The 27,340-nt window shown below is 43.6% G+C and overlaps 1 long non-coding RNA gene across 1 annotated transcript; it reads right to left on the bottom strand.

Moving 5' to 3' along the window:
• Positions 1-3,457: 3,457 nt before the first annotated feature.
• On the bottom strand, positions 3,458-26,795 carry LOC146179238 (uncharacterized). The gene is made up of 4 exons (XR_014700714.1): positions 26,572-26,795; positions 14,374-14,457; positions 5,051-5,133; positions 3,458-4,258 (listed from the first exon to the last, which is right to left on the bottom strand). It is a non-coding gene; the product is annotated as an uncharacterized LOC146179238 (long non-coding RNA).
• Positions 26,796-27,340: the final 545 nt, after the last annotated feature.

Here is a 27,340-nt window from a genome sequence, read left to right on the forward strand (position 1 = left end):
TACTGCTGCTGCATGTGCCGCTGCAGCTGCACGTGCCCCTGCTGCACGTGCCACTGCTCCTGCTGCAGCACGTGCTGCTGCAGCTCCTGCTGCTGGACGTGCCGCTGCACGTGCTACCGCTGTTGCATATGCTCCTGCTACACGTGCAGCTGCTCCTCCACGTGCTGGTGCTCCTGCACATGCCCCTGTTGCTGCACGTGCTCCTACTACTGCCCCTGCTGCTGCCCCTGCACGTGCTCCTGCAGGAGGAGCAGCAGGTGCTCCTGCACATCCTCCTGCTGCTGCACGCGCCGCTGCTCCTGCATGTGCTCTTCCTGGTGCACGTGCCGCTGCTCTGCACGTGCTCCTGCTGTAGCACGTGCAGCTGCACATGCTCCTGCTGCCGCACTTGCTCCTGCACGTGCCGCTCATCTTGCTGGTGCTCCTGCTGCTGCTGCGGCACATGCTCCTACTGCTGCTCCTGCACGTGCTGCTGCTCCTGCTGCAGCTCCTGCATGTGCTCTCGCTGCTGCTCCTCCTGCCGGTGCTGCTCCTGTCACTACTACTGCTTCTCCTGCCGCTACTGAAACTGCTGCTGCTCATGCCGTTCTACTGCTGCTACTACTCCTACTATTGCTGCTGCTGCTCCTGCCACTTCTCCTGCTGCTACTGCAACTGCTGCTGCTCCTGTATGTGCTACTGCTCCTGCTGCCGCTACTGGTGCTGATGCTACTACTACTGCTCCTGCCGCTACTACCGCTCCTGCTGCTGCTCCTCCTGCCGGTACTGCTACCGCTGCTGCTCCCGCCGCTACTGCTGCTGCTCCTGCATGTGCTGCTGTTCATGCTGCTCTACTGCTGCTGCTGTTGCCCCTGTTGCTGCCGCTACTGCTGCTCCTGCACGTGCTACTGCTGCCTGTTCTACTGCTCCTGCCAATCCTACTGCACCTGCTGCTCCCGCCGCTACTGCTGCTTCTCCTCTTGCACGTGCTACTGCTCCTGCTGCTGCTGCTCCTGCACGTGTTGCTGCTGCTGCTACTGCCGCTACTGCTCCTGCACGTGCTGCTGCTCCTCCTGCTGTTACTGGAACTGCTGCTGCCGCTGCTACTGCTCCTGCTGCTGTTACTACTGCCACTCCTGCTGCTGCTTGGCATTTTTATTTGTGCTTAAAAAGTTTGACATGTATTTGGATGGAGCTCAGTTCAGAATTTAGACTGATCATCAGGCACTGTCTTCGCTGTCAAAGCTGCAAAAACCCAGCTGGTCGCTTAGCCCGCTGGGCACTCCCTCTTCACATATATAATTACAGGGTGGAGTACAGGAAAGGCACCTTCAACAAGGCAGCTGGCGCCCTGTCGTGAGCTCCGTTACTTGCAGATGGTCACCGCAGAAGCCGCTGATGCCTGGGGCATGCTGGTTTCCCATGAACAGCTGCTTGAAGCTCAGCGAAGCGATCCTCAGTGCATCCAGATACGAAAAGGCCTGGACAGCGCCAGCCCTGCAGGAAGCACAGCGCCTACCAGCAGCTATGATTGCTACCTGGAAGCAGAGGATGCAGAGGAAGAGCCCCCGCAAGCTCTTTTTACAGTATTGTAACGACGCACGCCTTGTAGGTCATAGCAATGGCAAGGAAACATATCAAATCTTGGATCGCATCGTGACTTCGCCCCGCATGAGAAGGGAAGCCGCGGCATACGTCAGTACTTGTCTTACATGTCAGACAGGTAAGGCAAGGGGAGGTAAACAACCGGGCTTCTTGCAACCTGTGGAAAGCGATCACTCGTGGGAAATTGTTGCCTGCGACGTAATGGGCCCTTATCCTAGATCTGTGAAAAGGAATCACTACTTGCTAGTGGCCACTGACCATTTTCTAAATGGGTTGAATTATACCCGCTGCGTAAACTGGACTCCAAGGTAATCTGGGATAAACTCCTAGACGCATTCACTCCGTTCGGCTTCCCGGCGCAGGTAATCACTGATAATGCGACGTATTTAACGGGCTGGATGTTTGCTGACACCTGCAAAGCTCTTGGCGTGCGGCACAAAAGGACTACGTGCTACCATCCTCAGGCCAACATCACAGAGCGGGTCAACAGAAACCTGAAATTCATGCTCGTGGCTTTCACGCAGCGTCACAAAGACTGGGATTCGCGTGTGCATGAGATGGCGTTTGCCACAAGAACCGCAGTAAACCAGTCGACTCGTTTTACGCCGGCGGCTATACTTCTTGGTCGTGAGCTTCGATTTCCAATTGAACATGTACAGGAAGCACAGCACTCCTTACCCATGACTCTTAATTACAGGCTCCGAGTTATTCCAGGTTCACACACGATCTCTCCAGTCGTCTCACTGGAACCCTAAAGGAGGCCAGGGAAAACTTCGACGTTGCCCGCCTGGAGCACTGCGGCCAGTACAGGAAGGGCAGGTGTCCTTTGCAGTTGGAGGTTAGGGATAAAGTGCTCCACCGCTCGCACCCGATAAGTGATGCCGCAGGAGGGTTTGCGGCCTCTCTCGCTCCTCGGTGGACTGGTACTTTCATAGTAATAAAGCGTCCTTCGCGGCTCGCTTACATTCGTCATGGGTGGCTAGGAGACCGGACCAGTCAACATCGTCGACCTCAGAAAGTACTAAGAGTGGCCAGAAAGTATGTAAAGGCACTCGGTGTACCAGATGTGAGCCACACGGACCATTGTTCGATGAATGTCCCGAACCCAGCTGATGCCTTGAAGTAGGCAGCTCATCAGCAGCAGCAGCAGCAGCAGCATTGTTTATGTACTCCTCCCAGTGCCCTTCTTTCGTTCTTTGACGTCTCGGGAGGTGTCCCGTCTTGAGACAGCTGGGGGGGGGGGGGGGGGGGAATGTGGGGCTCCGCAGTCCTTTTAAGTGTGTTAAACCCCGCGCTCGTTTCCCTATTCGCATGGTGTTTGCGCGGACAGCGCGAGTGCACATGAGTGAGCAGATAATCTTGGGGGCGGGATGTTAGCAGTGAAAGAGGAGGGTAGATAGGCGCTTCAGAAGGAAGCCCCAGCGAGCGGCATGGGCCAGCGGGGTGTGCACGGACGACGGAAAGAAGGCCGGCGACACGAAGATGCAACCTAGGCCTATTCGCGTGACAGAAGCAATGTTTGTTGTGCCGCCATTAGCGCTTTGACCCTATTGCTCGTGCTGTTCGCTCCACAGTGTGTTCTGTCTCGCCGCAGTATGGCCGTGACTTTTTTCCCGCTCGGTGTTCTATTGTCGCGCGTATGAACTGTATGTTCTCAGCGCAGTAGCGCCTGATATCTCATTTTAGTAAGTGCTTTTATGTGTATCGGGAATAAACTAGTGTTTCTAAAAGACTGAATTTGTCACTCGTTGGGCGTAACAATAGCTCGCGGACCAGTTCTTTAATCCTTTAACAGGCGTTTTTGAACGGGCGCCTTTACGCCCGTTAAACATTGATTTGAAGCTCACAGCCCGAATACACCCGTAATACACCGAAATACACCGTTAAAGGTGGATATGAACGTCTGGAAGCAAGAGTGCCCTTCAAACATCGTAAATTTACGTTCAAATGTACCCTTACGAATGCGAATTTGTGAGAATTTTTATTTCTCCATTTTACAGCAGAAACTCGGAAAGGTGTTCTGTGCCAGTTACACCGTTTCACAATGGGTGTAGAAAACATTCCTTACCTTAGCACAGTTATTTAATTTTGCGATTTTATACCGTCCCTTTCGTTTCGGAAATTTCTTTACTACATACTGCGTGGTGAAGGAATGCCGAGTGAAATATGAAAGCCTTGCACTTCCCAAAATATCCAGTATGTGCAGCAGACAACACACCTGCTTCCTCTTCCTTTCACAATGTTTAAACGATGTCAAACATTCAACGAGAATGAACACACATGAAACTGTACTCTTCGAAAACCATTCATTGAAACCACTCAGGGGACAGGACAGACAGTTACATGCTATCAAAAATATGACTTTGCTTGAAGGCTAGAAGAGCAGATTCTGAATGGCAAGAAAGAATGAACTTAACCATGGCCTGGTCTTTACGCAAAAGCAATATCATGTGCTGCTATGAAGAGCTGAATGATGTGTATCAGGCCTGTGTTACATAAGCACTTCAAAATAGCTGATCAAATATATGAAAACCCAGTGTGTTGCCATAAAAGCTATAGCGCCTTCTATGATGTCTGGAACTCTGAGTACAGAATTAAAAAAAAAAATCTCTTGTGCCTCTGCGACGATGATGCTGGTGAATCCCATGCATGGTGTATATAGCTTCTCTTTGTCCTGAATAAGAAACAAAAAGGAAGAACAGAAGTTAAAATGTTTGCTATTTCTACTAATGACAGCATTGTTGCCATCTACTGGCTTACAAATTTGTGTCAGCAAAAGCTGCTACTGCAGTATCATAAAATATTTCACTTTCGAACCTGCAAGGCAGAACGAAGCAGTCAGTCTTCAAAACTTCTATCAAATAACTGTCTACGTCTCAGGCTTTCCTTTTTTTTAATACCAGTCTATAAGCCCTTTTAATGAATTTTTCCTGGCTATCATATTCGGTGCAGTGTTTCGAACAGCTAGATCAGACACACATGAGTGGAATATTGGGCACTGCTTCAAGTACCTTCGTTTTTGTCCCTGTTCAGGCACCAGTATGTAGAACAAATTTTTTTATTGAGTGCAAAAACCCTACTGAATAGAATCTGTTTCACCAATAGCCAGATCTAGTATGAGCCCTGGTCACATATAATTAAAGAGTTCTACTTATGCAGGTTACCATTGTAACTTAGTCCTGAAGAGGAATGTACTATCAAAACTGATGCTTCATTCTCATGCTTAGAAGAATGTGATTACTATTTTCAAATATTTTTGCATAGCTGTGCTTGAATAATATCCACAAAAATACAAAATAACATAAGTCCAAATTTAAAATGAAATTTCCGGCGCCACATAATGATTGCAAATATTACAAGTAACATGAGACTACGATTTCTTTTAAACAGTATACGAGGGTCTAAATACGAAAAGAACATTCCAGTTAGCACACACTGTGTACAGCATAATGCTAGCTTAACTCACCAAGGGCACAGAAGTTGTTCCCTTTGCTCTCAGTTGATTCACATGTTTCGACAGCAAGCAAAAGATCTATGCAGCTTGGATGTCTGTAACATAAAGACAAAAATAAGCCAAGATTGAGGTTTTGGTCCAGTCTTTGTTTAGTAAGAACAAGGCACTATGAAAGCTGACAGTACGATTTTCTGAGCATCCTACTGCTCACTGTCCACCAAAAACCAGAGCTGCATCAGTGAAAATACTGAGAGCAGGAATAAAATTTTCTGAAGGAATTTTCTGATATGATTTCGAAGCTCACAAACTGTGACTAAAATGTATGCATTGCATACACCCATAGAACATGGCCACACATTCATGTCACGATATCAGAGGAGCCATTCTACTATTAGGAAGTTTCCCTCTAATGATGCTTCAGCCACGCTGCTAGAATAAAAAATTACAGTGGTGCACTTAAGCCTGATCACGTGCAGAATTCGTTACTTAGTTGCCCTTTCTATCGTTCAAATATGGGAATCAAGAAACCAAATTCCAGGAGTGGCCCACTGAATCTGGTAATCACAACTGAGTCAGCTATACTCAAATTAGCTTTCAAATTAATTTTCGAAATAGCTCACCTAAATTTGAAAGTCATTGCAGAATTGGTCACACTCAAATAAGATTAGACACCAATTTTCGGCAAAATGGTAATAGTTAAATTTAAGAGGGGACCTGCCTTTGTTTGGAGGTATGCACTGAATTCGGCATACTCGCATTGTCAGACATTGATTTTCATCAAATTGTGGAGGTTCCCAATCACCATGTGGCCACCTAAATTGGTAGTACTCAAATTATATTAGACAGCCCCATCAGCCAGACTATACCCACTGAAAGGCACATGCATATCACCATATTTTTCCAATTAGCCCTTTCCTGTACCAGCTGCATTATTTTGACCCCAACAAACTAAACCTCATCCACCCACCTAACTTTCTGCCACCCCCTGCTATGCTTTCCAGCCCTTCAAATCCAATTTGTTACGCTAAGCAACAATCAGTTATCCTATGTTCACAATACATGCCCGGCACATGTCCTTTTCTTCTTCTTGATTTCTGCCAGAATGTCATTAACTAATTATTTCTGACCCACTGGTTTGCTGCTAGTCAAATCTGCGAGTACTGCGAGTACTTACAGACTGCAATCTTATTCTCCTAGTTAATTCCCTTTCATGGCCTGGATCTGTAGCTACCTGTCCTAAGTTGACATATTTGCCTACCATTTCCAGTGCTCCATTGCCTATTGTAAACTGCTGTTCCTTCTCGAGGTTGCTGAACATTACTTCAGTCTTCTGCATATTTATTTTCAAGCCCACCTTCCTTTCTGCTTTCCCTGCCGAGGTCACCAAATATATTTTGTAGTTCATCTCCTCAATTACTTAACAAGGCAACATCATCAGCGAATTGTAGATCACTTCGATATTCTCCATCAACTGTTATCCCTAACTGCTCCCATTACAAGTCTGACTAAAGCTGTGAATAGCAATGAGGAAATCGTGTCTCCTCCGTAACACCTTATTTGTATTGCAATTTTGCTACCTCTTTTTTTGATATTCTCCATCAACTGTTATCCCTAACTGCTCCCATTACAAGTCTGACTAAAGCTGTGAATAGCAATGAGGAAATCGTGTCTCCTCCGTAACACCTTATTTGTATTGCAATTTTGCTACCTCTTTCATGCAGAATAATGGTTGCTATACAGCCACTACAGATATCTTCCAGTACTTTCACATGAGGCTTCTCTAACCCCAGATTCCGCAGTGAGCATTGCCTGCACGACTGCTGAGGTTTCTACTGGGTCAAACGCTTTTTCTCAATGAAAGAATGCTATGTGTAAGGTCTGGTTATATAACAAGCATTTTTTATCAGCTATTCTATTCTAATGCCAGTGCTGCGACAGAGGACAAAGATCAGAAGGAAGGAGAAGCGCTACTAACAACCGCAGTTTATATGAAAAATACACAAATCATATAGTCACAAAAGACAACCAAAAGTGGAAGTGCTTACTCCTTACCCCATAAAAAGAAAAGAAATAGAACAGACATTATTTAGGCATCCGGATACGAAATTTCATTCATGTGTATTTACTGAAGGGGTGCTTATGCCCGTGTTGCTGTTCTTGTCATTAGGCTTCATACAATTCCGTTGTCAATTGATCTTGATCTGAACATCACTTTTGCCAGGTTAAAAAGAGGAGCACATGCTTTTTTTGACACATTAGACACACTTCGTTTGTTCAGGTGTCTAGGTAATGTAGGGCTAAATTTGATGAAGGAGCACCATTCAAAGACGTTTTGCGTTTTAATGAATTTCTCAGTCTAGCCTATATTATAGTTCTTGCCGCATTTAAAAGGTATCTCATAGACCACGCCCTCTCCACATGGCACAAAATGCCACACATGTTCCACTTCGCAGGCCTTGTTTTTGCTTCTTTTTTGTTTTCATTCTCTGGCTCTTCTGTAAAAAAAAAAGCACAAAATTTTCCTAGCTTATTAGGAGCCAAAAATAATACCTTAACCGCATATCTAGTGCCAACTTGTTTAAGCCTATGGGATAAATGATGGATGTATGGTATCACTGCATACTTCTGTTTATCCCTACTGGAAGGCCCCTGTGGATCATATTTACCATACGACTATCTTTTTCAGGATTTTATTGCAAGCGTTATCACATCATTTTGGAATCCGGCTAACCTTAGACTCTGGACCTGCTGCTTGAAGCCTCTGTCTATATCGTGGATGCATGATTTAGTAGTCGCTGATAAGCATGGCACTGCTAAGCCTCACTTAAATATCTTCGAATTCTCTGAATGATAAATAAGTAAAGGTTTGTCCAACCCATGTAGAAAGAGCCGACAAATGTGATCTTCCTTCTTTTCCAACAGCCAAGATTGGAGCTGATTTCATTTCGTATTTCAAAAGTAAATATCGAAATTTGAAAAATAAAAATAAAATAAAAATACCGGAAAGAAAGCAGCCCCAATTCCTGGATGTTTGAATAGAAGGGAACAAAGATCAAGTTTGTTGTTCCTTTCTACAGTGGTCGGAAAAGCCTTTACTTATTTATTATTCAGGGCATTTGAATATAGTTGCTTAGGATCAGCGATTATTAAATCATGCGTCTATGCTAGACAGAAGTTTCAAGCAGCAGACCCAGAGGCTCAGGTTAGCCGGCTTTCTGAATCACTTGAAACACTTGCTTGCAATAAAATCCTGAAAAAGATAGTCGTTTGGTAAACATGATCCACAGGGGCCTTCCAGCAGAGAGAAAAAGAAGTATGCAGTAATATTATACATCCATCGGTTATCCCATTGGCATAAACAAGTTGGCATTAAAGAGCTGTTTTCAGCTCCTAATAAGCTAGCAAGAATTTGTGCTGTTGTTGACTGCAGAGCCAGAGAATGAAAACAAAAAAGAAGCGAAAGGAAAAATGCCTGCCAAGAGGAACATCAGTTGCATTTTGTGCCATATGAAGAGGGAGCGGTCAATGACATACCTTTTAAATTTGGCAAGAACTATACAGGCCAAACCGGGAAATTCATGAACACGCACTTATGCCAACACAAAACGGCGTTAAATAGTCCTTCATCAAATTTAGCCCTACATTACTGAGACTCACCTGAACAAACTAAGTGTGCCTAATGTATCAAATAAAAAGCACGCACTCCTCTTTTTAACAGGGCAAAAGTTATTCAGACATCAAGATCAATTGACAAGGGAATTGCATGAAGCCTATTATGTGTACAAGAACGGCAACACGTACATAACCATACTGGTAAAGTTTTCGAAGATCTACCAACTAACTGAAATGTATGTTCTACTATGGTATGGATATGATCGATAGTAGAGTATTCACCGCGAGATCGACCTAGAGGTGGCGCCACCGTCACTCCGGTAGTGTAGCAGAATTGTAGCAAGGTAGTGTAGCAAGGTAGCAGAATTCAAAGCAGCTTAGAACTGACCAATCTAAACTGGAAAAAGGCAGAAAAAAATATTCCTAAAAACACATCTACAGGAATAGATGGAATTCTAATCAAGCTGATTAATGAACTCGGTCCAAAAAGTAAGGAAACGTCGCGTCGTTAAAAGCTCTGGAAACAGTCATAACGAATAAGCAAATTCCGGACAGCTGGCGGCAGAGTAAAATGAATTTGATTTATAAAGGGAAAGGAGACAGGATGCACATAAAATTCTACAGGCCGATTACCATAACATCTGTTATGTACAGGTTAGCCATGCAGGCGGTGAAATTAAAGGTGCAAGCATGGGTTGAAAGTAACACGATACTCGGAGAACTTCAGAACAGCTTTAGAAATGGTAGGCGCTTAGATGATAGCCTGTTCGTGCTTACCCAATGCATCAAAACATCTAGAGTGGAAAATAGACCTTTGTATTTGGCCTTCCTGGACATAAACGGGGCGTACGACAACGTAGGCAGGGAACTCCTGTGGAACATATTAAAAGAAGAAGGTATCGGTTATGAGATAATAGAGTTCCTACAGGAAATATACCGGGATAACAAAGTAGAAATTACGTGGGAAGGGATAAGAAGTATGGAGGATGTCAAAGTATGCAAAGGATTAAGACAAAGCTGTCCTCTATCACCGGTGCTGTTCATGCTTTATATGATAAACCTGGAGCGGAGGATACAAGACATAAACCTAGGTTTTAACCTGTCGCATAGATTAGGTGGAAAGGCGGTAGAGCAGCGCCTCCCCGGTTTGATGTATGCGGACGATATTGTGCTGCTAGCTGAGAGTCTGGAAGAATTGCAAACTCTAGTTAAGTATTGCGGAGACGAAGCGGACGCTCTAGGCTTCAGTTTCAGCGCAGTTAAGTCGGGTCTGATGATTTGCAACGGCTCAACTGATCAGGGTCTTAAAATACAAGGCCTTGAAATACCTAGAGTAGCAGAATATACATATCTGGGGGTATGGGTAAACGAAGGATTGGCATACATTGGAAACCATGAGCAATCACTTAAGGCCAAAGGGCGAAGGAATGCCGGGATAATGAAGCATAAGGCATTGTGGGGATACAATAGGTATGAGGTATTGAGGGGTATTTGGAAAGGAATTATGGTGCCCGGACTTTCAGAAATGCGGTTTTGTGCCTAAAATCAGAGGTACAGTCGACATTAGAAACAAATCAGAGATCCGTTGGACGATTAGCACTAGGTGCTCACGGCAAAACTACAAATGAGGCGGTACTGGGAGATATGGGCTGGGCATCTTTCGAAGTGCGGGAAGCTCAGAGTAAAATATTATATGAGGAACGCCTGAGGAAATTGGACAGTAACAGATGGGCAGCTAGAGTATTTAAATACCTGTACCTAAAAAGCGTTGACTCACAATGGAGGAAAAGAACTAGGAAACTAACTAGTAAGTATGCTAGTAACAAGGATGGAGAAATAAAGAGCATTAAGCAACAGGTGAAAAACACAGAAGGTAAAAATTGGATAAATTCGATGGAAAAGAAACAGAATGTGGAATTATACCGAAAGTGGAAAATGCAGATCAGGAAGGAAGATTTCTTTGATAACTCAAGAAGCAGTGCCCTACTTTTTGAAGCTAGATCAGGGTGCCTTAGAACACGCAGCTACAAAAAGAAATTTAACAATGGAGATGACGCATGTGCTGTATGTGGAAACTCCAGTGAAACAACTGACCATATTATACTCAAATGTAATGGTACCCATCCGGAAGTTGGTGCAGGCGCAATCACTGTTCCTGAAGCTCTGGGATTTAGAGATAACAGTGGCCGGGTGAATAAACCGGCGGTGGAAACTAGCAAAAAACGACTGGAAGATTGGTGGCTTAAAAGCAGAGAAGTGACATAATGTTAGTAATGTAGGAACAAAATTTAATATATAGAATGATGGTTTAGTTAACCATTCTAGATCAATAAATAAGATATAGGGAGAAAAAAGAGCATGATAGCTACTGCTACCACCCCGTTTCAAAGGGGACGCTCCTATATTCCATCCATCCATCCAGTGTGGATCGGCAGTCGGCGGCGCTCGCAGAAACGCACGCTGCGTAGGTCTGCTTCCGAGTTTACGGCGGGTTTGTTGGCGATGAAAACGAGTCTTCTGCAGTATTTCTGCAATATTGCAGAAAAAAGTCCAAGGATTTCGCCAATGCAGCAGAAGAAGAGCGGATTTTAGGAAAACAAAGCACGCAACCACCAGTCTTCTAGATTTACTTTGCACGTTTCTTGCGCTGTACCGCGCTCACACGCCTTAATCCTAGGGGCTGCCTGATGACAGCTCTGTTTTTCTTATCGGACTTTTAAACAGTTTGTACGTGTCTCATGCGAGTGAGACCGGCGAATTTAGTGTCAAGCCCATGCAGATACAAGGTTCATGCTCTGACCTGCAGTAATTTAGACTGAATCGAGGCAGCGTGGTTCACTATATCGTACTTGACTCGAGGATTAAGCAGGTTAAATGTAGCATTGGCAGCGCACTGCATGGAGAGTTGCTTTAGACTGAGTGCACATCAACTCTGGCCCAGACAACCACGCACAAGTATTCCCCAAAAATGAGATCATGCCGACACTATACAGGAAACCTTGCCGCACAGGAAAGCTGATTGTTCACGTGTGCAGCGCTGAGTGGATTGAATTTGCCGAGATGCTTTTTGCGGCCACTGTTATAGAATGTGATAATGTATTAATGCATGCGCCACTAACTGTAAATGATTTCCTGAAACCGAGGAAAGTATAAGGGATTTCTGATGTGTGTGATGTTAATATATAATGGTAAATTAGTAGAGTAATTATTTTGTTTTGCAATGTGAATAAATTTCACCCTGTGAGAGAACTTTTACACACTTGACAGAATTTACAATAATCAGCGATTAATGTTCAGTAACATTAAAATGCAAGCTACGAATTACTCGCTGCGAAGACATCGTTATAAACTGCGCATGGGCACTGTCATGTTCTGGGAAGCAATTTTACAGGTTGAAAATTTCTTTATCACTAATTATTTAGCAGTGACTAAATCTTATGCGAAGTAAAATATTAGGGTTGCTTCCTAAACAGATGCCGGATATAAAACCATTCCGAAAGAAATGGAGGTCATCTTATCATGCGACTATAAAAATGTATTTATTCCCGGACTAAACACTGATATTTAAGCCTGCATGAAGCTGTTTTACTCCCCTTGTCAGAAATGACGAGTTTTGTCGGAAGACAGCACTTGGACGAAAAGGGATTATAATGATTATAATAGGCTGCCAGTAAAGTACATTGATCTAGGTGTATTATGTAATATTTAGGGTAACAATTAGGTGCAGGGAATATGTTTCCCAAACATTCGGGCATTTCTCTAAAGCAAAATGTGCTCACTAAAACTTTTACGAATGCACAGACGCCTTCAACAACAAAAGAAAAGAAAAGAAATGCATATTGGCCCGGGTTTAACGCATGAAAGCAGCATCGGCTATGACGGATGATTGCAGAGGCTGGTTTTGGTGGAGTATTTTTTTTTTTTAATTATTAACACCACATTTACCACGTGGGATTGTTTATTGTGCAGTCAAATCCCACAGCAGAGGAACGCCTTTCGAAACGGTTGTAATTGAATCCCCCGTTCTCAAAATCAGCAGTCGACCGCCCTCACCATTAAGACACCGCTACAGAGGTTTAAAAGCAAAAAAAAAAAAAAAAAAAAAAAAAAAAAAAAAAAAAAAAAGTACTCACACAACTCTATCATGCATACAGACGGCATAACAGGCATAGAGTCATCTGTTCAAACTGCATTCTGCTATATGAAGCAGTCTGCGATGGCATATGTTTTAGTAGCTGCGGTATTCCAAACAGAAAGGGGAATTTGCGATTTCTCAGCATTTGCATTAACTTTTATTCACGGCAACGACCCGTTTTGCTTTGACACGGCGGTAACGACAGTACCACTTCGTTTGAGACATTGCATGTCAAAGGATCTCAAGCACCGAAGACCGCGATGGATGATGTCCTTGTCCAAGCATGACATGCTCGATACGGACAAGTATATATTTTAAAGTAAGTTTTTAAAGAAGCGTTGGGGTTATAGACTGTTCATATTTATTTTGCAAGAGACATATAGGTAAGCAAAAGCTCGCAGAAACTGGCCAAACAAACAAAAACACTCCTGTACACGCCGCATGCGCGCACGCAAATCACTGCGAGCTGGCACGCGACGCGAAAACACATCCACACTGAGTAGGTTTCGCCGCTGAGCCACAAGGTGGCGACTCTGCTCAATCTCGAGGCCAATAGTACCCTTTCCGAAGACCTGCTTGATCTTTTGCCAGACAGACGTTTAAGGTTGACCTAATTCTGTTAGCAATTGCCTTAGTAAAACCTTATATGTAACAGATAGTAAGCTGACTGGTCTGTAATTTTCAAGTCCCTGGCTTCCCCTTTTTATGAATTAAGATAGTGTCAACAATCTTCCACGATTCCAGTACCGTTGATGACACCAGGCATTACACTTAAAGGGTGGCTAGTTTTCTTAGCATGGTATCCCCCCATCCTACAACAAATCTGTATACCTGATCCTCCCCAGCTGCTTTCCCCCTTTTCATAGTTTCTAAAGCTTTCTCAATGTCGTCCTTGTCACTGGTGGAACGTCTGATTGCTTTTCACTACAGCCAATCTTGCTGTCCTGACTACTTAGGATGATACATAGATTTACCACTTTAAGGCTGCCGCGTTCTTTAGAACACGCTAAACTTTCTTCGCGTAATACTTCCTTACGTCAGACACTTTGTACCTGTTCATTTCCTTTGATAGCTTTGCCAGTTTTATTGCCTATTGGGTTGGAAGCTTTTATACTTTGGCATTTCTTACTCAAATATTTTGTCTCATTAGACACCTTACCGGTATCTTGTCTAGCCTACCACCTACTTCTATCGTGCACCCAGTAGTGATATCACTGAAGGTATCACTCATCCTTCATACACAAAGGTTGTCATCTTTGGTTAAAGCTGAATATCAAAATCAACTTTGGTCGTATCTCATGAAGTGAAATTTGGGGGTCCAGGGGGCCAAATTCTGGACGTTCCCCATCCCCAATTGGATACGCTCGAATAGGTTAGACATACCCAACAGCAGCTCAGAAACCAATGCCTAAAACAACTATGGGCAATATAACCTTTTATTCACACTCATTATTCTCATAAAGCACCTTTCACTCCTACTTGCTGCCTATGAGCCTAGTCTTGCTCGGTCCACAATTGGTGCACTTCTATGAACAATGTAAAGTGCATGACTCAATCTTGCAATTTATTCAATATTGCAACTACTCACATTTCTTGTGTCTTGGGGCAATACCCATGCATCAGCCTGGAGAACCACTTTCATGTCCCTGTTTGCACTGCCATAATGCAGGAACTACAAAGAGACCAGTATAAGAAAAAGGCAAAACAAAGGAGAGATGTTAACTTGCAACAGTTACTGCATGGAGCAACAAACTTGCATGATTACAATATGCATTCACGAAGCGCTCCAAATAACAGCCATATATTAGAAACTAAGACAGCAATAGGCATCTGCTCCTATATTTCTCTGAAAAACATCAAATTGGTAAGTAAACCCTTGCCAAGGGAGCACTTCATGAGTAAAGCATGATAGTGCAGTGTCAATGAAACCTCACTGCATCAGTCCACAGCATGATCTATCTAGACTGCCATTTCTAACATATTGCAACCAATGTTTAGCCTTATGATCATTGCTTTGCATTATTTTATACACTCACAAGTCGTAATGATGTTCCAGGCAAGAAGTGACCTTGTAGTCGGAGTTTATGAATGGTACAATGATTTTCAGTTCAGCCACTCCACACTGATGTCAAACATTTTTTCTTTATGGTTTAGGGCATTTAACAGCCCAAGGCGACTCAGGCTATGAGATACACCATAGTGGAGGGCTCTCGAAATTCTGACCATTTATAGTTCTTTAACGCGCACTGACATTGCAAGCACCTTGCTCTTTTGCATTCGCTGCTAAGCAGCTGCCACACATTTTGAGCAATCCAAATTTTTTTCAGCATGCCTTCATGTTTTCCACTGAATGGCAATCTTAACACTGCTGTGGATGCTGCTATTGCCAAATATCACAATGAAAATGGCAACTAAGATTAATGCAATACATTCTTCAGGAAACCCAGTATGTCTGTGCATGAGAGGAAAGGTGTATTACCAAGCCACATATTTGCCCTTTCATACCTTGCAGTTGTGTTGAAGGTATCCACAGGGAAATATTGCTCAGAAACTATTAAGTCTACCTAGTTTCCCTGTAAACTATGTTAATATGTCAATATGTAAATTTTTAATGCGTTAAAGAATGACCTGAGCTCCAAACGATCTTCTATTCATCTATAGGGGGGGGGGGGGGGGGCACAGCATAATATCAAGGGATGAAGAAAGCCTAAGTGCAGTCTCAATAGATTAAACTTTTACTTTAAAAAATTATTAAGTGAATAAAAAATGAGGTTTTGGTTAGTCGTCCTACAAGACCAAAGGGCAACTTAGAAAGATAAACGACAAATAAAAGACACAGCAAACTGGTTTGGTTTGTTTTCATTCACTGCACACTATGTATGATGTTCAGAAATATTAAAAATGAAGAGACAGTAGACACCTGCTATGGCCTGCATAAAAGCAATAACACGGCCTGAATAGATCAATAAAAAGAGAGAGAGATGGTCACAGCTTCGATAAATTGATATTCTTTTTTTTTTTCACAGCGGCAAGGAAGAGGTGATACACCAGCCTTATGATAGTAGCAGAAAAGATTTAGACCCATAAACTGAAAACAATGCGACCATCAGGAGTAATGACCTTGAGAGTTCAATTACATTTCTGTAATATACTCGACCTCCTCATTACTATTCTGGATGGCAACCACATGGAGCATGAATTGCACTGTTTTTTCAAAATAATTGTTCCCTCCTCTACAGTATAACCTGCATTGCTTTTTGAAAATTTTGATGGTGCTTTTCACTTTGTATTGCATTTGTCTCTTTTCTTTTGGCATTTCATCCTTTGCATGTGTGGTGTAACATAATTCGTTCTGTTCAAGTATCTCCTTTCCACCTTATTTATTCCTTTCTTAACGTCACCCTCCAGACTCATCAGCAATGCCTTCCTGGAACCTCCGACTTTTTCTTCCCTGCCTTCTTTGCGATTTGTTTCTCACAGTACCTACTGCTATTCACAGCTAAGTTGGCATGGCAATTCACTATCAGGTATCCACCCTCCTTTGTGCACAGCATATGCATTTTAACCAAGTCACCAACTTATCTTCTATTCTTTATCCTTTCTTTTTGCATCAGCATTGTTTCCCAGCATATTTTTTTTTTTTAACTATTTATGGAGTGTTCTCCTTACGAATTCTGCTGCAACCATATTTTTCCCCAGGTCCCTTTAAAATCATCAATTTTCTCCTACAAACACATGCAAACATCCAACCTGCTTCTTGTGCTTATTCATCGTGTACAATGCACTACTCTTTAAGTGCTGCGGCAACATTTGTATTTTCTTCAGGTTAAGGGATCACAAGTTCCCAGTTCATATAAGGCCATCTCCTAGGCAGCATCTTTTTGTTCCTTCCCTACTTGCCTTATTCCTTGGGAAGCAAAAACAAACATAAATTGCACCACTGCCCAGACATTGACAAGTTCACTTGTCACAACATCCACTGGAAGACTGTGGCTCCCCCTCAATCCTGGTTCAGTCTCCTTTGACTCCATGTAGCCTATTGCCTTCATTTTGTTCTGCTCTATTTTAATGACAGAATACTGATATTCAAGCCATATTTGTTTGCAGGCTCTTGGTGCCACACAAATTAGCTGCTAAGGATGTTATAGCAGTTTCATACAGCAATTGAGTCCAGCTGTGGCTTCATCTATAGCTGCAGCAAGGGTTGTTATTTGTTTTCTTCCAATTCTCACCTCTGATAAATTAGGACTTTATATTTGCCTCAGCATTTGGCCTTCTTGAATGACTTATGTAAATGATTGGACCTGGATTAATTAGGTCATATTGAGGCCCTTGCATATCTCACAATATATTTGGTTTCAAATACAGGCCTCAAAGTAAGCACATAGTGAGTTAGCTTTTTGTTTTAGCACAATTTCAATACCAATCAGCTTTTCAACAGCCGTAGCCATCCATTAGTAAACATTTATTATGAGAGAGTGCTTCAGAATTCCCAATTTAATGACACATGAATAAAGAAGCCATGAGAAGGTCCATTTCTGCCTGCTCACATTTACATCAATGATAGCCTCTCCACACATTTTGCCTTTCATTCACTTAATGCAGGGTTTTAAGGAACACTGATGCTCAACATAATATTCAAAGTGGTCTGAAACAAGTCTCGGCTGAAATCCAACTACCAAGAATGAATAAGGTATTTAGTGCATAGTTATACATATTGCTATGAAATAAAGAAGTGCCAACGATGAACGAATACAAGTTCCACTACAAGTTATTCGTGTAGAATGAGAGGAAGAAGATTACCACACTATATGAAAGAGCACTGAACAAGAGTCGAGGGTTGAAGCCTCAGTTCGCAGATTGAGCCAACATTTCAACAAGTGGACCTTTTCCGGTCTGGGCAGAGCGATCATCACTGGCAGAGGTTTAAATACATTTTTGATTTTGTTCTCGTCTGAAAGCCAGCGCTCCAATACCATAATGTCGACAACTACCAACTAGCCCAGCAAAACACCTTGCAAGGATATATCTAGTCCATCACCTTAAACGCTCGGCCACAACTGCACAAAAAAATATTCTCAAAAGCATTCTGCAGACGGGGGAGAAGGACAAAGAAACAGAATTAAAAACAAGACAGTGAACCACAATGGCAGGTGTGGTTCACTGTTCTCTTAATATTTCATTTCTTTTTCCTTCTCCCCCTTTGCGGAAAGCTTCTGAGAATTGTTCCCCAGCAGATATACTCCTTATCAGGACCGTTTGGAATGAACATTGCCTTTCAAGAAAGGTGTGTCTGCAGTAAAACTGCTTTAGGTGCCAACTAATCACTGCAGAAACAACCATACACTCACCCCAATGTTTTGAAGAAAACAAAAAAGACGGAAACACGATGTTTCGGGGCCCGTACGGGTCCCTTGATAACATGAAGCACTGCATGGAACGACGGCGGCTTAAATATAGTTAAAATTGCATACTGTCCGATTGTAAATCACTGGAAGATTTCCACGTGTCCTGTTAAGAGCATGCCTCATGTATGCTTTTAATAGGACATGTGGAAACCTTCCAGAGATCTACAATCAGACACTACCCAATTTTAGCTGTACTTAAGGCGCCGTAGTTCCATGCAGCACTCTATGCGATCAAGGGACCCGTACGGGACACAAAATGTCATATTCTTCTTTTTTTTTTTTCAAAACATTTTGGCGAGTGTATGTTTGTTTCTGCAATGTTTGCTCCTTGCAGACGGTAGTCCGTGAAACCCTGGACTATGCTGACTAATCATCTACCCTGCATTGCAGTTTTTCCTGTTGCTACTACTTTTATTTATTTTCAGGCCACAGGATCACCGATTCCAGGCTGAGAAATCCATACTAAGACCATTTTTGTTTCAGTTCTTGACCTACTTTCTTCTCATGCACCCTCCTCTCCTCCCCAGCTTTTCTTCTTCAGCGTATTTAAACCCCTGCCAGTGATGATCTCTCCGCCCAGAGGAAGATGTACAAGCCAACTGGTAAAAACGTCGGCTCGCCCTGCGAACTTAGGCATCTCCCTCCACCCTTGTTCAGTGCTGTTTCATACAAGTTGTCTGCGACACTTACTTGTATTTGTTCATTGCTGACGCTTCTTTATTACATAACATGCATCAACTAGCCCAGCAAAAAGTTCTACTGGAGTACTTAGGATCGGGAACACATAATCGAACTTAAAGAGAAGCACTGCAGCCAGAACGTGCACCATTGGTTCAAATGCCGCTCCTGAATATTTCCCAGTTGCCACAAAGCCAGTGCTGTGAGCTTCCATGTGTTATGTCCTGCAGACATAATGTAATGCTGACATAAATACAATTGAGCAATGTGGCCAGAACAAAAATGTGGCAGAAGTGAGAATAAATAAAATAAGCTCTGTAGAGGTTATCACGCAGTGGTTTTTCACACACAGAAAATATTTTTCACTTCCCATTTTTTCTTTTATACACCAATACTTAGCACCACAAACATTGGCTTTCCGTTCTAAGCAGTCTGACAACATTGAAAGCATTTTCATTTTTGTTCCAATAAATGAATTGGTCAATTATACACTATATTTTCATAATTAGCACCATCAAGCATTCAGTCTGAGCATTCTCCTGCCTTTGAACCCTCTTTTTAAATTTATTTTTTTAAATTCATCATTGCTGAATTACAATGATTGTATCAACTCTTCGCCTATCACACGCCAATCAATCATCTATCACTAGAACCACAAATTACCATGATTAATATTTTTATGTTCTCTTATTTTTGGCATGCTGTGCCAACTACTACTATGACTACTGCTAGTATTACAGGGGTGGAAGCAGGCTCGAGCATTTTGGAGCAGCTTTGGGAGCAGTAATAAAGCCATTTTGGAGCAGCTTTGGAGCAATGAAATGAGAATTTTGGAGCATTTGAATTTTGATTTGGAGCAAGTTTCTAAGGTCAAGTGCCTTTGATTAATGCAGATTTCTCTTTTTGAAATACAAAATATCAAATCCGATTTCTTTTTATGCCAGTTCAATGCCTTACCAACTTTGCACTCTTCTCTGACAACACAAGCAGCCAAAGAATGTAAATATATATATAACACAGACTGACCTTAGCAACAACTTGGAACAGACTAGCAGCAAACAGAACGCTTGCTGGTGCGCTTCCTAACTGAACACTCACTCACTCTGATCTGAAGCATTTGCCTATTTTCACATGGTATGTCGAGACTACCACTTTTATGCTCTCAAGTAGTGCCACTAATTTAGGGTCAGATTAATGGGCCCAACATTTGCGTTCTCTATATCTTATGGATATCCTTTTCGATCCTATGCCTGTGCTGATAAATTCCTGACTACCGGTCAGCGGTGCCTTCAGGAACGATAGATGGCACTGAAGGGTAGCCTATCCTTCAGCTTAATTACTTCACTGTCTCCTGCCAATAGTTCATCATTCTTTGCTTCAGCAATGTTGGGGCTCATTTTTAACATCTTGGCATAGGCCCTGTATAGTTTTTCAACACTCCTGAGAAGCTTCCTAGTGATTGACATATTTGGCATACCAATGCAGAATGCTTCAAGTATTTTGTCTGCCGTAGGCCTGACAAGATTACCATTGATAAAGAGGCTCGATGATGAAGTCGTTTTCACAGCAGAACCATTAGAATAACTCGTGCAGTTTTTGCAGTCTGACAAATTTCCTAAAGGCTCACAGTAGTTTGCACTATCTGCTTCGCTTGCTGATGTCGTTTCTCTCTCCACTAGCGGTTCAAAAGGTGGAGAGGTGCTGCTACACCACAAGCACAGTGCGCTTTTTCTCGAATACTAAATTTACTTGAGAACAAATATTTATTATATGCTCCATGCTTCCCTCCATTACAAAAATTTGATTTGCTCCCATGTTCTGCTAAATTTGATGGCAGAACCTCGAGACAGCCAGTTTGGAGCAGTTTTGGAGCAATATTGCAATTTAGAGCAGGATGGAGCAGGAAAAGCAGTTTGGAGCAGAATGAAGCAAATGGAGCAGCACTTCCACCCCTGGTATTACTACTACTACTACTACTAGTCAGAGATGGGCAAATGCCTTCATTTTGGCCTTTCCTCCTTCACCCTCATTTTGCAATTGGCGGTCCTCCCTCGCCCTCACTCTCATTTCGTTTGCACTCCCTCACCCTCAACCTCATGTTCAGCAGTTTTAATATTCTAGCTCTTTCATTATTTTCGATCTATGTCAACGTTATACTGAGTCGAAGTGGGCACAAACTATTCTTCTCTGTGTCTGTTTTCGGCGGTGTCAAGCCGAGTTAATTATTTAGCAATCCGAATTTCTCGGAGCTAATAATGGACTTAAATAAATTGCGTGGCTGCGTTCATCCTGTAGCGAATCACTGGCAAGAGCCATCTGGTACTTGTTCCGACAGCTGCCGAGAATGAGATATGCACTGCACGAGAAAGCCAGGGGCTGTGAAAAGTGCAAAGAACAATTCGGACAGTGCCCTAGGCATGTCAATAAAAGGCGAAACTTCGAGGAGGAAGAAAAATAACAACTGGCATAGTTTACTGAGCAAACCTGTCCACCAGTTCACACTCAATATTTGAAGGAGATAGACGAAATACTCTACACCGCATGAGGCAGGAAGAGATACAAACTTCTAGCCAGTCGAAGACGGTGAAATCATGAGGCATATAAGGCATATTGGCAACAGAACAGTGTAATTCAAGTAACAGGAAAACGCTATCACACTGAAGCATAAAGTTTGAGGAGGTCAGTGGGTCCCGACCCTTATTCGCTTTGCCGAGGGGGGTGGGATGGGGGGACATATAACATGCAAGTCTGGGGCCGTGTGCAACAGGTGTCATTTGGAAGACGTCACGTAAAAATGCTGTTTGGACACGGCTCCGCAGGTGCCACCGATGATGTGCCCCGATCGCATCCCGACTTCCTCCAGGTACAAACAGAAAAAGCAAAGCGAAAAACGTAACTCTGTTGCGATTCTGATTTTTGCGAATGCCGCCTCATTACAGTGCCTAAACTTTTTTTTTTTTTCATTTATACGAGAACAGAACGAGACAGCGCCTAACTAGAGCAGTACGACGTACAAAATGAACAGGCCAGTATTTCGTGCTTAAGGTTTGATTATGCTTCCTGGATTGTGTGCTCAAATCTAGATTCGCTTATGAAAAAAAGCAACACTTAGAATGGGGACAGAAGAGCAACACATACGCATCAACTTGCTGTAATTGCCACTGTATCAATTTGCCTAAGCCCACATCTCCTAGATGATCTTAACTCCGGACAATATGTAACCGCATATGCAAAAGTCGAGAACCGGATTGCCCACACTGAGAAGGCAAGAGCCGCAAAATAATGAAACTCACCTCGAACCTACATGAACAAACTTTTCACTTGGACCGCGCATTTGCCGAAAATAACCGAGGGCACTGCCTCAAAGGAAACTTATTCGCACACATTGTACACAGACGTCCTTGAGCATATATAATTTGCAACAGCGCACCAAATTGTTGTTTTCAACATAAGTATCAACAACTTGAGTGGTCTGATCGAAAGCACACAGCAACACAAACTGCAGGGCTTTCCCAGCCATTCCTGCCGTTCGCTGTTTTTGTGTGTGTGTGTGTGTGTGTGTGTGTGTGTGTGTGCACGTGTGTGTGTGGAGGGGGGGGAATTGAACTGAAGGAAGACCTTTTGGACAGAGACAGCAGGAAAGGAACGAACGGTGGTGGACGCGTGTGTCCCCTTCTGAGAGCACTGCTGCCACATGCACCCATGTCTCCACCCGCCACCTCAGGGAGATCTGATAAGACCAGCCGCTACTTGAGCCTGGCCGTGGACCAACATGCGTGGTCTGCCCGCACCGCAGAAGAATTTCTTTTTTTTTTTTTCAAAGAGCTTTCCTATTGACAGCTGCCCTCATTGTGAAGTGAGTATAGTGTGTCGTCGGCGCAAGTGTGCGTCAGGCTTTGCCCAACGCACACTTGCTTGCGTTCTGCTTTATCTGTCACCTCCCAGCAGCGCCGAGTCAGTCTTCAAACGAAGTGCCGCCACGCAAAGCTCTCGTGTGCGCAGGCTGAGATGCGCCCCGGCTAACAACGTTCCGGCTACAGCCTTCTAGAACACTGTAGCCCGCCGAATGGAACATCTTCCCGGCCTAGTATAAGTTTCGTTGCTTCGTTTTTAGTTTGTTTAGCAACACACACATGGTGTATGGGTGTTTGGCACAAGGCAGAAAAAGGGACAGGACGCTATCTGAAAGCAGGCATCTCACTCACACGAGGAGCGAACAACTGCTTGCACAACAACACGGAGAATCCGCAGAAGAGAGGAGGCCTCTTTCCCTCCACAGAAATGGCTAAGCAGAATCAGGTGTACAAAAAGCAGTGCTGTCACAATTTCAACCTGCCAGCTAGAGACCCAAGGACATACCATGATTACACGGAATTAGATTTCATTAAACCTCAGCTGTCTGCTTTATTGAGTCAGTCTTAGAGTGAGTGTGAGGTGCTGAAGGGTAGCGTTCAAGAGCAGGTATCACGCAAACCCTCAAGCTTTCTTCCCCGAAGTCTTCCTTTTATTCAGACCTGGCAGACGTTTTAACAGTATGCGAGACAGGTGCTCTCTGGTGCGACTCTAGCCTTGGCAGCATGCATACAGGTACTTCATCTCAGCTTGCCATCTTGTTGGGATACTTATTAAAACGATCTCATAAAGTCGTAAGCTAAAATTACAGCCTGTACTCAAGATCCAAGCGTCCTGGAGGGCTGGACTACGATGTCACCTTCTCATCTCAATAGGTAAAAAACGCTCCACAGCGGGTCAGGTCCAGCCCGTGCGGATCTCTATCACAGAGTGTGAGGAGACACTTTGTAGCTTTTCTCGATATAAACCCCACTATGTGTCAATTAAAAATTTGATTTCAGCAGTTGCGTTATTTCTGCAGCAATGAACCAGCATCCCTTTTTCGCTTTATATCTTGACGAACCAAGCACAGGAAACCATGCTTTGGAGAAGAAGCCGTTGAAAGCCAACATAAACATGGTCCACCCCTACAGTGAAGCTGATGGCAAACTAATTATGGCAAAGTAATGGCAAACTAAGAAGACTGGCAAGCTGACATGTGTGGGATATTTAAACTCCTCAAGTCATCGGATAAGGCGACCGAGGCCTCAATTGCTAACACAAGTGGTGAATTCCATCTTAATGCAGTATGCTTCGTATACTTTTCACGGTCTAGAGTCGCGGCCTCGGTTCGGATGCAGCGGCGGCAACAGACGTTCAGTCCCCCCCCCCCCCCCTCTTTTCCTCCCGCCAGTGCGCCTACTCGTGCGTGCAGCTCCTGAAGTGTGCCGTTTTTGCAAGATCCAATTTGTTCTATGTAGCTTTTGGAATATGGTAGCCGTGTACGGTAAACGAATGCACTTTCCTCGAGACGAACCTGCCTACGCGCTTGATACTACATCCCTGCTTGTGCTTTCCCTGCATCATATCGCACACACCAGCAAATATTTTTGAAGCAGTGATGACTACAAGGCCGTCACCTTTCTGAACCACGTTTTTTTAAGCGGTGGGAGATTTGATAGTAATATGGAATGGCAATGGGTCTTGTACTTTGCGCTTCTTCAGCTCAGCGGTGCTCCTCTACATCCCTAGCATCATTAGCAAAGCCCTTTAAAACAGGGTAACCACCTCACAGGGAAATCCTACACGCACTGATCAGTGTTTGCAGCCAAACATCTATGCTATGTGTCATTTCATGTCGACACGATTTGTGAAGAGCGGCACGCAGGTAGTTTTTTAGCAATACCCCTGGAAATTTACAATGAGCTGACTGGTGGTTTAAAATACCTTCTTTTTTAGCGAGGCTCATACCATCAGCACGCTTTGATTTTGCGAACAGCAACAAATGTATCTAAGAGCTGCAAGCACCCTTGCACTGGCACCTCATAGCTGAAGCCAACCTGGAAGTGCATTTGGCAAAGATTCATAGAACCCGGTTCGGCATTGTCATACCCCTGTAATGCGCGAGTGTCATAACAGAATGCCTTACGTGTGTCGGGTATTACGATGCATTAAACTTATTCTGACTACAGAACAAATGTTAAAATCAAAGAAAGAATAGGGGAACCTTACTCTGGTACAGGACTTCAACAGGTTAACACGAAATGCGAACACACTCTTTGGATACTGGAAATGAAACAACTCTTTCGTGAAATTGTGCTCAATGCTCACAGGGTATTACTTCACTAACAATATTAAAACCTATCTGAAGAAAACTATCTCAAGAACATAGATAAACTAAAACCTAATGTTATAGAAATTACAGAAAAAACAATGCATTGTAATTATGTGCCGCGCATATTAATGCACAATATGATGATTTTGCTAATTCACAACAAAGCAAAAAATCGTAAAAGAAGCAAGAAAATTCTGCTTGTTTCTGCAAACACATGACAAAGATTGCATCGGATATTGAACTGCGGTTTATTTTATTGGAGCTCTTAGCACAAATTCACTGTTGTTTATATTCCTTTGCTTTTGCTGCGAATTGTAATTTACACTTTTTACGAAAGTTCTATGAAAAGAAAAGCAACAAAGAATGTATGGTAGGGTCGCAGCAGATAAGATCACCCCACCTTGGTCTTTTGTGTTCAATGTTTCTAGTGCAAGTACCAGCTCTTTTGGACTAGCTCCTTTTTTTCTCTGGACCTGATTTTGCCTGAATGGCAATGAACATTAGCAGTTAGAAACGGCTGTCCTGTGTATTTCCCTGGTCCCGTCGTGTTCCGTGAGGCTGGAAACAGCGACATCACTTTCGATGACTCCTTGCAGCTCTCTAGTGTCGTTTTTAAACTTTTCTTCACGAGCACCGGGGCAACTTTGTGGCTTTCGCTTTGCTTCTTTTTGCTGCAGCACCTGTGTCCCGTTCCATCTGTTTTCTATACAACACACCCTTAGTGGAGGAGAAAGTTAGTGGTCACTTGTGCCTTTAGTGTTGCCGCATGCTTTTTCTTACTGTACAGAAACTACGCCTTTCGTGGAAGGTTTGCATTTCCCCTCAAACTATGTATCTTTCCCTCCCTCACCCGCACCTCACCGCCTCTGCTCTCGTCCTCACAAATTTTTCAGCACTGATCCTCCCTCGCCCTCACCTCACTGAATCAAATCCTCACGAGGTGAGGGTGAGGACGCCCTCATGAGGGTTCATCCTCGTGAGGATGCCCATGTCTGCTACTAGTATTAATATGCCGACGACTTTTCGACCAAACGTGCTGCATAAGCTGTCGCTTAAACAAGACAGCATGAAAGAAATGCAAAGCAATCAGATGCACAAACCAGCGGCCAGCGCCTGTGCAGAAGATAAATAAAATTTGTCTCAAATATTGTGCTTACGCAATGTATCGCATACAGCTAAAATACAGCCCATGAGCGCGCATGAAAGCAAAAGTTGACTGGACGAGTTGGAAATCGACCAAACGCATTCTCCTTGCCTTTCAAACTTGTCAAATTTTAAATCTGGCAGAACGCAGAGGTATGCGCTAGTAATCTTTAACATGCATGCATGCCTTCCAGGTATAACCGTATAAATCGAATGATTTCTCTTTATGTTTACTGTTCAGCGCACCCGCTCTCGGCGGCGAGCTCCGAACGAGTCTGTAACGCTTGCAATTACCTGAGCGTCAAACTCAGCAGTATGCCAGGCATGCTTTCCGTAAAACATGCGTTCTAAAATTCGCACTCACCATGCGCCAATACATGAGATTGCTTACTTTTAGAGGGAGGTCGAGCAACGTCGTGAAGACAACAAAACGCAAAGCACATAGGGAACTTCGAGGGCCACTTCTGTTCCAAGTATATGTCAGGCGGCACATTGACAACAGCGAACGAAACTACTTACATCTGCAGTTAAATATGCACACAAAACACTACGGCTCACTTCAATACGTCGCAAATATGTCCGAAAATGCCGTTGGTGTGAACACCACACAGCCGCCATGCCACACGCTGAAAAACAAAATGACGGGAAAACGTCACCACAAAGCTACCGGTGGCCACCTGGAGGCAGACATGCCGTGATGCAGCCTCGCTTTCGGTTTCGGTTTTATTGCGAAACGAAACCTGTATTTTTTGTACAGCAGCAGCAGCAGCAGCAGCCAGAACGATTGCTACAGTTGCATGTATAATCTGCTCTGCCGCCACGAAGGTTGGTCTCACGGCATGCATTAGAATAAGAAGCAAGCCCGCATCAACACATGGAATAACTAATTACAAAGCAAAGCGCTTTCTCAGATGCGCCCATAACGAGGTAACAAGGAGCTTTAAAGAAAGACTGTCGGCCTCTAGTTCTATAGGTTCATGGAGCGCAAAAACTACTGACGCATGAAAACTGAGCTTAACTGAATGTTCATGTTTAAATTTGAAATGAATATGTGATGCCCCACATTTCGATTTTTCGTTACTTTCATTCTGAACGCAGCCCCTTTTTCGGGAGGGGCGCATTCCTTCATCGCGGTTCAGCGTATCGGGCGGCAGTGTTGC

Source organism: Amblyomma maculatum, chromosome 9, assembly GCF_055883805.1.
Source record: "Amblyomma maculatum isolate TAMU_Amacu chromosome 9, ASM5588380v1, whole genome shotgun sequence".
Taxonomy (NCBI): Eukaryota; Metazoa; Arthropoda; class Arachnida; order Ixodida; family Ixodidae; genus Amblyomma; species Amblyomma maculatum.